The following is a 12,617-nucleotide window of genomic DNA, read 5'->3' as shown; positions in this document are numbered from 1 at the left end:
CTCCTTGGGATTGGACTAGGTTTACTGGTAACCATGGAGAGGTAGTTTGGGAAATTTCTTGTAGGAGGGATAAACATGCCTGGGGGTTGTGCCACTCTGGAACAGGGCAGAGTTTGAGCTAGACATTCCCACTGCTAGGAGACACTTTGTCCTTTTCCCCTCGACACAGCTAACTAAAAAATAGTAACATGGACAATAGTTTGGCTTCTCAGTCTAGACCAGGTGACTAGGGACTCCCAACAATGTAGCAGATCAAAGGCTTTTATAGGCACTGTAACCCTGTGGGCTGGAACTGGCAGTATAGCCATTAGTAAAAGTCCTGTTTCGTACCTAGAGTTGCAGTGTGTATCAGCGACAGAGCACTTGTTTGGCATGTGCAAATCCATGTGCCCTGGATTTGATTCCCTACACTTCAGGAGGAGGAAATAAAGCCTAGTTCCTATTCATATTTACTTTCAGCTGAGACCTTCCAGATTGCCTTTCTCACACCCAAATTCTTACCTCAGACTGGACACATAAGTCCTTGTACACAGTTTCCACAGTTTGGCAGACTTGTTTGAGCTCCATTTCCAGATGGCTGATCTTTGCCATCTTCTGGGTGAATTCTTGTAGTCTTTCCTGAATGATTTTGCTGTGGTGGCTGTACACCTGGTACATCCTCTCCTCCAACTTTTCTGTCAGATCTGAGACCTTACAAAAAGTAATCAAGAACTACACTGACTACAGGCAAATTTTTTTTTTAAAATGTGGTTCTGCCATGTAGCCCAGGCTAGTCTTGAACTCTTCAATCTTCCTGTGTCAGCCTCCTTAGTGTTGGAATTATAGCCACACAGGTGTACACCACCATTCCCAGTTGTTTCAGATGGTCAGTCTCATGTAGTTGGGACTGGCCTTGAACTTGATATATGGTTTTAAACTCCTGACCCTAGTGCTACCTCCTAAATCCTGGGAATTATAGGGATATGCCACAATGCCCAGCTTCTTCATTAAAACAAGATAACATTGTATATGTTCACTTGGTTAGTACTAACTCTAGGAATGATGAAAAGTACAATCTGTAGAAAATCAGCTGTAGTGGCATGCACCTGTAATTCTTGCACGTGGTAACAGGCAAGAGTCTTCTCAGCTACACATTGAGTTCCAGGCAAGATCCTGCCTCAAAAAACCCCAAAATAAATAAAATATACAAAAATACATTCATTGGTTCCATGCAAATATTACCTCATTTGATATGAGAACCAAGTACCACTTCTGAAAATTGGTATCTATGAGGTTCTGAAACTAATCCTCTTACTGGATACCAAGGAAAAACAGTATGTATAAATAGAAAAGGTCTGACTGGGGCTGGAGAGATGGCTCACTGGCTAAGAGCACTGACTGCTCTTCCAGTGATCCTGAGTTCAAATCCCAGCAACCACATATGGTGGCTCACAACCATCTGTAATAAGATCTGATGCCCTCTTTCAGTCTGTTTGAAGACAGCTACAGTGTACTTACATATAATAAATAAATCTTTAAAAAAAAAAAAGAAAGAAAGAAAAGGTCTGACTGAAGGCCCCAAGACCAGTACAGTTCATGGCTATGCTGCTGTGCATTTTAAAGCAGTACCAGGCACAACTACATTCAGGCAGTGGACAGATGCTCCATTCCAACAAGCACACCATCAGGGTTTGTGAGGCATGAGCCCATGTGTGTTGTAGGACCAGTTATCTCATCCCAGACCACAGATACTTTCTGAGGATACATGGGAAAGATAAGGCAAGCTACAGGCAAGCCTGGTGGAACAGGCCTGTAATCTTAGGTAGTCAGAAAACTAAGACAGGAATATTACAAGTTCAAGGCCTAGACTACAGAGTAAATTCAATCCAACTGGGCAAGCGAGACCCTGCTTCAAAATAAAAATAAGTCTGGGGTATAAATATAACCCAGTATTAAGAGTACTTATCTAGCATGCTTAAGACTCTTGAATTGGATGGATCTTGGTTCCTGAGCCTGACTCCCTTATATCATTTACCACTTTTTAAAAATGGTATCGGTGTTTTGCCTGCTTGACTATATGTGTAACATGCAGCCTACTGACCATGGAGGTCAGAAAAAGGGCATCTGATCTACAGGAGCTGATGTTACAGGGAGTTGTGAGTTACCTAACATGAGTGTTAGGAGTCAAACCCAGTCCAGTGGAAGAGCAGTAAGTGCTCTTAACTGCTTCACTTTTTCCCTTGAGACTCTCACTAGCTTGAACTCACAGATTTGCCTTCCACTGCTTCTCAAATGTCGAAATTAAAGGTGGAGTTACCATATCTGGTTTACCACTTTAAAAAGTGTATGTGTGTATAAGTGGGTATCAAACTAGTATCAGTTTTCAGGTTAGACAGATGCTCTACTATTAAGCAACACTTTCATCCAAATTCATTCACTTCTGAGCCTTAGTTTTTACACTTATAATATGGGCCAATCTATTAACTCTTCTAGAGTAAAATGAGAACTTGTGCAAAGTGCTTGACTAGCAGGGTGCCTGGAACCTAACAGATATCATAGGTCCTTCCTTCCTTTCTTCCCTCTGAGGGATTCATCACCTTCATCTTGAGGCTGTCCCTGAAGTTGGTCATAAGTGCATGGTCCTTCTGCCTGCTTTCATTGATGTTTTCAATCAGTTCCTGGGCTTTTTTCTTCAGGGTTTCAATGCTGGAGTCCAGAGAGGAGAAGGGTCCTGGCAGCTGACAGCTGGCACTAAGGTGGAAGAGATATACAAGGGTTAAACTCTGACTTCTGAAAGTACTGAAATAATCATGTTCTTCAAAGAGTGGCTGATCTGAGGTGGAGCCCAGTGGGAGAATATATGCTTAGCACAAGAGCACTGCATGCACACACTCACACAGGCGCGAAGAAAATATGATCTAAATAAGCTAATGATATGAGTGAGGGTAGATTGCTGCCTTTGTGGGTGACACAAAACAATTTTTCTATTTCATATTGTGAGACACAGGCCACCCAACCCTTGTATAACCTAGAGCTAGACCAGGGTGTAAGTCTAACATGCCTGCAGTTCCAGGACAAGATCTATGCAGCCCAAAGCCACTGTTATATATGTTAAGGGCACTGACTGCTCTTCCAGAGGTCCTGAGTTCAATTTCTAGCAACCACATGGTGGCTCACAACCATCTGTAATAAAGATGCGATGCCCTTTTCTGGAGTGTCTGAAGACAGTGACGGTGTACTCATACATAAAATGTGAGAGCATGTGAGTAAGCAGTGTTCCCATGGCCTCTGTCTGCTTCAGTTCCTGCCCCAAGGTTCCTGTTTAGTTTTCCTCAGTGATGGATTGTGATTGTGATGTGTAATTGAAATAAATTCTTTCTTTCCCAATTTGCCTTGGTCGTGGTGGTTTATCATAGCAACAGAGAACAAACTAGTACTGAACTACCACTGGAGACAAGAATGGTACTGGGAATACTGCAGCCCTCAGGGCCTCAGCACTACCTATGCTTAGCTCACTTTCTCATATTTCCCACCAACCATCCTAGAGCATCAGAATTCTCCTTAGATGTGTACATAGGAAACTCACTGGCCAGCAGTAGTAAAGGTGTGGCACACACCTTTAATCCCAGCACTTGGGGAACAGAAGCAGGCAGATCTCTGTGAGTTCCAGGCTATCCTGGTCTATAGAGCAAGTACTAGGAGAGGTAGGGCTACACAGAGAAACCTGTCTCAAAACAAAACAAAAATAAAAACAAAGAAAACCCAAAAATATTTAACAAAACAAAAACAAAAATATCCACCAGCAACAAAAACCTTCGCTGTCACTAAGTAGGCCAGATGAGATGTCCTGCCTGTTGACCTTTCAGTCTCCCCTCCTCCATTCTCAGAATTAGAAATTGAACCTAGGGACTCACACATGCTGGCCAGATATTTTGAGACAGGGTTCTAACTTAGGCAGGCAGACCTTGGATGCTAGCTTTGTACTTTTTTGTTCTTTCCTGGCTTAGCCTCTGGAGAAACTGAGAGAAACCAGGCCTGGCTCCTTTTCTTTTATAACAATTATAATCCCCCCTTTACTGAAAATGGATTATCTTGTCATATAATAGGTCATGTTGTAGATATTTGATCACGTTGTAAACCTTATAGTTGTGAACTGGAAAAACCTTGTTGTGGTATGGTTCAGCCCAAGCACACACCTTTAATCCAAGAGCTCAATAAATTCAACTCTAGGTTAAGAGGGAGAACAAGCAACATAAAGAAATGAACCTAATAGAAAGGAGGGTCTTTGAATTGAAGGGTGTTAAAGAAAATTCTTTTTTTTTTTTTTTTGGTCCCCTTTTGGGTTTTAGTGGAGTAGGAAGGTCAGCTGAGTGCTTTCTCTGCTTCTCTGAGCTAGCAGGTTTTCACCCCAGCATCTGGTTCCTGAGTCTTCATTAGTAAAATCAAATGCCTGGGAATTTTGGTTTTTAAAACAACAATATCCTAATTACAGTTTTCCCTCCTTCCACTCCTCCTAGTTTCTTCCTACCTCCCCTACCATCCAGATCCACTCCATTCTGTCTCTCACAGGCTTCTCAGAAAAAAACAACATAACAAAATAAACTACAATAAGATAAAACAAAACCATCTTCCCTGTGTGGGAGAAGCAATAAATGTGCAGCCAATAAATTAATAATTTTTTTTCCTGTTGCGACAGGGTTTCACTGTGTAGCCCTTGCTGTCCTGGAACTCACAGATATCTGCCTGCCTCTGACTCCCAAGTGCTGGGATCAAAGGCATTCACCACCATCGCCTGGATAAATAGTGACTCTTAAACTGTATGTGATGGAGGGGCTAGAGGATGGCTCTGTGGTTAAGAGCACCCATCAACTGCTCTTCCAGAGTTCAATCCCAGCAACCATATGGTGGCTCACAAGCATCTGATGCCCTCTTCTGGTGTGTCTGAAGACAGTGACAGTGTGCTCACATAAAATAAAATATAAATCTTAAAAAGACAAAACAAAACAAAAAAACCTGGATGTGATGGAAACTTAATCCCATACTTGGGAGAAAAGGTAGGCAGATCTCTCCTACTTAGAGAATAGGCTATTCTCTGTACAGATTCTGCCTCAAAACAAACTCAAAATTAATGATTCTTGAGGGCTTTCATTACCACTCATACTTTGATTGCCCCAAAATGTATTCCCAGTACGTGACCCTCTTCAAATCTCTCAACATGGTGTCTTTTACTAGAGCTCTCCTCAGCAAGGCTATCCTAAAAGCATTCAAGCTCCAATTTGTGCACCAATTAGCATCTCCCTTCCTCTTAGTACAGAAGATCCCATCTTCCCTCCTCTTAGTAAATGATGCATAAAGCCACCTGATCCCCACACTAGAAAACTTAGCAGTCAGCTTAGAGTTTGGCTTCTCTGGTCCTCCATATCCTGGCTGGAATCTTCTAGTTTCTGCCTTTCGAATTTTCCCCTACAGTCTATTATTCTTTGCAGCTGTCTGTCTCTCATTTCTCACCCTTGTGACATTCCAACCCAAGACCCGATCTACTACTAATCCTGTGACAGCCTAAGAAAGGCACCACTTTCCCTTTCTGCCTCTCCCAGAACAAGACTTAAGCTTCCTTTCCTCTTCTTGGTCATGACTCTGCCTTACTTTTTGCTTTTGGTGCCCATGTGCTCAGGGTGCTGTTCTTTCCAGCACCGCAAAGGCTTCCCTCTGCGCTGTCAGTCTCTGAAACAAACTGCTCTAGGGACCCCCCCCCACACACACACACCGCTCTCATGCCTTTTTTGCACTCAGATTGCCTTGTCTCAACTCTCCCAGACCAACTCAAGCTTAAGTTTGAAATTAGACTCAATCTTCCCAGGTATTTCTTTGTGTAATTCTTCGCAACCTGACTGAATTTCTAATGGCTCCAAGATACTCTCCTTCAGTGCTCAAGAGATGAGGACATATTTTTAATGGTAACTACAGAAATAGGGGGAAAAAAACACTTGAATTCAGCTAATTCAAATTTTGTGGCAGGACAAAGGCTGGCATCAGATGTCTACTGAGAGCTTCTTTATTTTTTCAAGCCCATCTTTTGTGGATTTCAGCTTTTCCATTTCATTTTTCTTAATACTCAGCAGCTGCATATTAATCAAGATGCTAATGAATCATCGGCTTCCCTGGGTCTGCACTCACCAATTAGCTTTAGTAAACAAAATGTGTGGTGTCCTCTCTGCAGGCTTCTTCAGTTCCTGGGCTGACTTCTGTGGCAGAACCCTGGACTGAGGCCAGGTAATGGAAGAGAGCACATGACAGTTGCCTGGTGTACTTGGCTGAGTGGGGCTTGGGATCTGGGGCCTGTAAGCATATCAATGCACCCATCTATTATGTCTGTCCTTCTAAGAAGCCCCTAATCAGTTCCAAGAATTAGAAGAGTTCCCAAGCAGGGCCTAAGTTGGCAGGGGGCCCAGGAAATGGGTCTAAGGGAAGAGACCATCTGTTCGCTCCAGGTAAAGCTATGATTGGCAGGAGTATGGGCCAGAGCTACTCACTGATGGGGCCTTCCTTCCATGGCCACTCACAGATAACACAAGTAAATAAGCTACAAGCCACTTACGACCATCTCGGGGGGCAGGCCCAGAAGAGGGACCTACAGAATCTGGCACTCAGGCAAAGTGATGTTTTGCTGAAGTTCTGCCAGGAAGGGGGAAGGTTTGACTGTAAGTTGATGAGCTAGTTCCTCACCCGCCTCCCCTTCAGAATGTGTTAATATTTCAATCATGTTGCCGAGTGTTGGCTGCTGGATCCGTTAACTGGTCCCTGTGATGATTTTCATCCATCTGCTTTTTGGCTCTGGTAGAAATCTTCCAAGTCTGTAAATGCTTTCTTTGCTTGTGCCTCTTCACCACAGAGGTTCTGGTCTAAGCATGCTAACATTTGCAGAACATTTATTAAATGAATGGTTCATTCATATCTGCCTATTTTCTTGTTCCTGACTAATAATAGCACAGGCCTAGAAAGCCCTGTAGTCTGCTTTCCTAATGAGAAATGGGAAAGAAAAGGAGAATCTAGCTTTGTCTAGAGCCTCTTACTCTGGCCTCAAGTAAGCTCATCCAATCCACATATCATCACAACAGCCATTCTCACAGTATCCTAACAGTCCCTTGTATCATACCACTTTAAGTTGTTTGTAGTCCCAAAATCCCACTGTGATTTCTCACCTCGGCTGTGCACAATCGTGCAAATATCCCAATATCCAACACATCTCAAAAAAAGAAAAAAGAAAAAAAAAAACAAACCAGAAGGTGGTGAGAGAGGTTGTAAAGTGGAACTTATACTCTTACCTCTGCTCTAGAAGCCTGCACCTGTGAGAAACCATAGCCAGCAGAAAGCAGAGGTGTCTGGTAAGCCCCTTACCTACTTACAACTGGCTCTCTGAGGGATGGGGAGAGCCCTGATTTGTAGTTTGTAAAGTGCCACTGTGCAGATATTCTCATTATAGCAATATCAAGCTTCTAACGTAAACTTGCCAACTTGGGAAGGGATATATAGAATCAGCTCTTGAGCCACACAGTGATGACACACACACCTTTAACCTCAGCACTGAGTTTAAGGCCAGCCTGGTCTACAGAGTGAGTTCCAGAACTGGCAGGGATATACAGAGAAACCCGTCTCAAAGAACAAACCAAACCAACCCAGTAGGAGCTAGCTCCAGTATATCATGGATGGGGACAATCTCCTCCTTCCTGCCACTTCCCCTAAGAGCCTTTTCCCAATCTGTTTTAGTAAATGGCACCCCAGATATACCCAACTTAATCCAGCTCTCTTTACACTCCCTTCAAAATATTCTCTACATAGTAGCTAGAGCCTTTTTAATTGATTTTTTTTTTGAGACAGTCTCACTGTATAGCATCAGCTGCCCTAGAACTCACCATGTCAACTAGCTTTGAACTCAAGAGGTCTGCCTGCCTCTTTGTTTCAAGTGCTGAGATTAAAGCTGTGTACCACATCTATCCAGCATCTTTTTAAAAAATTTTTATTTATAACAGATACCTAAGTATGTCACATCTCTGGCCCAGCAGTTCCCACTAAGTGTAATCTCCTTTCTTCTAGAGCCTATTAATATATCTAAATCTGTGGATACTCATCTTATATACACCTTCTGTAAAATGGTGTGTAACACTTGCACAGAACCTATACATATCCTCTGTAGACTTTTATCATACCTGAATAACTTATAATACCATAGTGGTGCACACCTGCAATCCCAGAACCCAGAAGGTATAAGCAGCAGCATTAATTTAGGACAATTTCAGCTATGTACCAAGCTCAAGGCTAGCCTGGACTACATGAGACTATTTTAAAAGAACAAACAAAAACAAAGCCCAACACTGGGCCAGCAAGATGGCCCTATAGGTAAAAGCTACTCCTATGCAGCCTGAAGACTTGAATTCAATTCCAGGAACCCAGATAAAGATGAAAGGAAAAAAACCATGCTAAATATGTCATATGGAACTGGTAATTTGAATATATAGACTACATATGCTACATCTCCACAAAAACTTGCATATGGATGTTCATAGCACTATTACATATATTAGTCAAATGTCAATTTGTCTGTTAATAATAAAATATGATAGAGTTATAATATGAAATTTTAGCTACAAGAAAGACTTAAATTCTGACAAAGGCTATTATATAAATGACATGCCAAGTGAAGAAAGCTAGACACAAAGCCCATGCCATGACTCCATGCACATGAAATATCCAGAATAGAGACAGAAAGAAGATTAATGGATACAGGGGATAGAGAAGAGGCAGGGACTGGAGAGTTATTGCTAGAAGGTATGAGATCTCTTTTTGGAATGAGAAAAGACTTTTTTTTTAAGTTGACTAGTGATATTTGTATGGTTCTGTGAATATACTAAATGCTACTAAAACACACACTTCTACAGGTGAGTTACACGGCATATCACAGAATGAGCATCCTTAATTCTACATTCCAAAATTCATGCCAGGAATAGTAGTACAGTCCCAGCACTAAGGAGGAAGAGGCAGTCTGATCTCTGAGTTTAAGACCAACCTGGTCTGCACAGTGAGTTCTAGGACACCAGGGTTACATGATGAGGCTTGCCTATTAAATACCCCCCCCCCAATCTAAAACATGATGCTCAGAAAGTTTCTGATAAACATCATGGCACATGCCTATCTATAATCCTAGCACTTGGGAGGCTGATGCAGGACCTTGAGTCCTAGGACAGTCTGAACTTAAACAAGACTCTGCTGAAATAAGTCCTGAGTGACTGTGCCTTGTTGATATGAATACAACCATATCAAGAACTTCAGTGCTTCAGCTTCCTGGGAATGGCAAAGCTTTCCCTTTGTATATGTTCAGATCTTGACAGTGTGCATAGAATGTATGGACCACTTCTTTTCCTCCTGAATATTTATTTACAGCCTGAGATTGCTCCCCTACAGAGACTTCCTACTGAAATCAGCTAAACCTGCTTCCTCATTCAACTGTATACAATAAGCCTGCTACCTCAACTGCTTAAGAAAATTTATATATTAAATGCACCAAGTTTCAGGATTGCTGCTGGTGTGTCTCCATCAGGGCACATGGCCCACTCAATCCCAGTTTTTTTGTATATGTGCCTGTCTTTTATTCCTTTGTTAGACCAGTCAAGGTCAAATCCAAATACATGCAAGTTTCAGTAATTGGGAATGTACATTCAGTGACAGGGTTGCTTACCTACCATGCTTAAGACACTGGGTTCCATCTTCAATATAGAAAAAAACAAAACAAAGCAAACAAACAAAAACAGACCCCCCCACAAACAAAAGTAAAAGTAAACTCACAAAACTAGAATGTAGGAGAAAATCTAAGTGACCTTGATTTTGTTGTTTTTGAGTGTCTCACTATATAGACCATGCTGGGATCAAAGGCTTATGTCACTAAGCCTGGCTGTTGATAACTTATCTTTTTGTTTGTTTTTGGTTTTTCAAGACAGCGTTTTTCTGTGTAGCCCTGGCTGCTTAGCCTTGTAACCAAGCTAGCCTTGAGCTCAGAGCTCTGCCTTCCTCTCAGTCTCTGAAATGCTAGAATAAAAGGCATGTGCCATTATGCCCAGCTTCCCTCCCCCCTCTTCTGTTGATGTCCTAAATAAAACACACACACACACACATCCACAAAAGAAAGAACTGAGAAACTAAATTTCATTGAAATTAATAACTTAAAGCCAGGTATAGTTTATAACTGTTTTATTTATAACTGCTAAAACTTAAAATGGATATATTCTAAGGTATAACCACCCAAAAGATTTTATGAAGTACTAAAAACAAGTGAGTTGTAATGCCACCAAAAAACACTGAGCTATCACAGTTCCATATTGCTAAGTACCAAGAAACCAAAAACACTTGCTTTTTACATTCCTATCATCTAGACCCCCCCCCCCAATGATCTACCTTCCAGCACTTGACACATCTCACCATTTCCATACCTCCATAAACCAAACTATACTCATCTTGTATATGATGGTTTGTTTATGCTCAGCCTAGAGAGTGGCACTATTTGAAGGTGTGGCCTTGTTGGAGTGGGTGTGTCACTGTGGATGTGGGCTTTAAGACCCTCATCCTAGCTGCCTGGAAGTCAGTATTCTGCTAACAGCCTTCAGATTAAGATGTAGAACTGGGCTCCTCCTGCACCATGCCTGCCTGGATACTGCCATGCTCCTGCCTTAATAATGGACTGAACCTCTGAACCTGTAAGCCAACCCCAATTAAATGTTGTCTTTATGAGTTGCCTTGGTCATGGTGTCTGTTCACAGGAGTAAAACTCTAAGATGTTGTACTTGGATTATCTCCATTGCCTCCTCACTCCCATCCTCCTTCGAGTTACAACAACCAGGAAGAGCCCTTTACTACTTTCTTCCAAAAAGAACAAACTTCTATTAAGGAAGAGACAGTAATTTTTTTTTTTTTTGAGATGGAGTCTCAGAGGCATCTAAAGTCTTGACTGCAAAGCTAGGGATGTAGCTCAGTTGTTAAAGTGCTTCCTTGGCATGTACAGAGCTCAACTTCAACCCCAAGCACTGGTATAAACCAGATGTGGTAGTACAAACTATAATCCTAGTAGTTGGGAAGGGGAGGGTAGAAAGTTCAGAAATTCCGGGTCATCCTAGCTACCAGTTTGAGGTCAGCCTGGGATAGCTAAGACCCCACTGAAGAAAGAAAAGGGAGAGGGGAGGGAAAGGAAAGGTCTAATCCTATCTCTCTCAACCAGACAGGGTTTCTCTGTGTAGCTCTGGCTATTCTGTCCAGCTATGTAAACCAGGCTGTCCTCAAACTGAGAGATCTACCTGCCTCTGCCTCCAGAATGCTGGAAATAAAGGTGTGTGCCACTACTTCCCAGCCTAATTGTGTCTTTTACTACCTCCCCCCTTTAACCCACACCATTCAGTAGTAATCCCTGCATGCCTCTACACCAGCTGTTCCGCTCTGGAGCAGGGGCTTCCTTACCAAGTGATTTACTCTTCACTTTCTTCAGGAAATCTGCTATGACCTTGAAGGGAAATCAAGTTACCATTACTGTCTCCTCAGTTTTTCTTCATATCATGCTACCCAGTGTGTTCTCCATATCCATATCCGAATCATCCTTGGATTCAGATCACAAGTAAAACTTAGAAGAGCTACTGGGGATGTGGTGTTTTTATTTTGAAAAAAAAATTATTTTGATTTTTATCGAGAAGTGTTCATAACCAGTGTGTGGTGATTCGTGCCTTTAATCCCAGCACTTGTGTGGCAGATGCAGGCAGATTTCTGTGAGTTCCAGGCCAGCCAAGGCTACATACTGAGACTGGGCCTTGAGAGAGAGCTGGAGAAACCTCAGCAGGTAAGTGCACTTGTCAGTAACAGATTTCACATGGTGGTTCACAACCATCTAGAACTTCAGTTCCAGAGGATGACATCCTCTTCTGACCTCCATAAGCACTAGGCATGCACATGGTATACAAACACACATTCAGGTAATACACTTACACACATAAAATAAATCTAAATAAATAAATGGTTCAGAGAACAGGACATTTTGCTGCTAAGTTGGAAGACCAGAATTCCATCCCTGAATGGCACAGTCCAACTCTGACTTCCAAATGTTCACCATCTCACACGCTTTTACTAAATAAATGTTTAAAACAAACAAAAGGAGCACAAGAGAACACGAGTCTGAACCTGAGGATACTATGCAGTGTTACAGATGGGACTTGAGCTTCTATAGATCTAGCTTCGGTTAGGGAGGGAATCCTGAAATAAACCTTGTGGATTGTGGGCACCAGTTGTTAGCATTTCCTCTAGGCTCCGCCCAGCAGTTACCTAGCAACAACCAGGTAGGAGCCGGGCTCATATATAAGGACTATTTGAACACTCAAGCGTTTGTTGTTCTCCCTCTTCCCCTTTTTTCTTCTGTCAGTCCTTCCTCTCCCTCTCTCCTTTCTCTCTCCCCATCTTCCTCTTTTCTCTCCCTTCATCTCTCCATTTTCTCCCTCTTTCCCTCACTCTCTTGCTCTCTACCCCCTTCTCTCTTCCTCCACCTTTCCATTCTCGCCAGTAAACCTTTATATTAGGTCTGTGTCATGGCTGATTCCTCACGGGGACACCTA

Source organism: Micromys minutus, assembly GCF_963924665.1.
Source record: "Micromys minutus genome assembly, chromosome: 24".
Classification (NCBI taxonomy): domain Eukaryota; kingdom Metazoa; phylum Chordata; class Mammalia; order Rodentia; family Muridae; genus Micromys; species Micromys minutus.
This window is presented reverse-complemented; position numbering follows the sequence as displayed.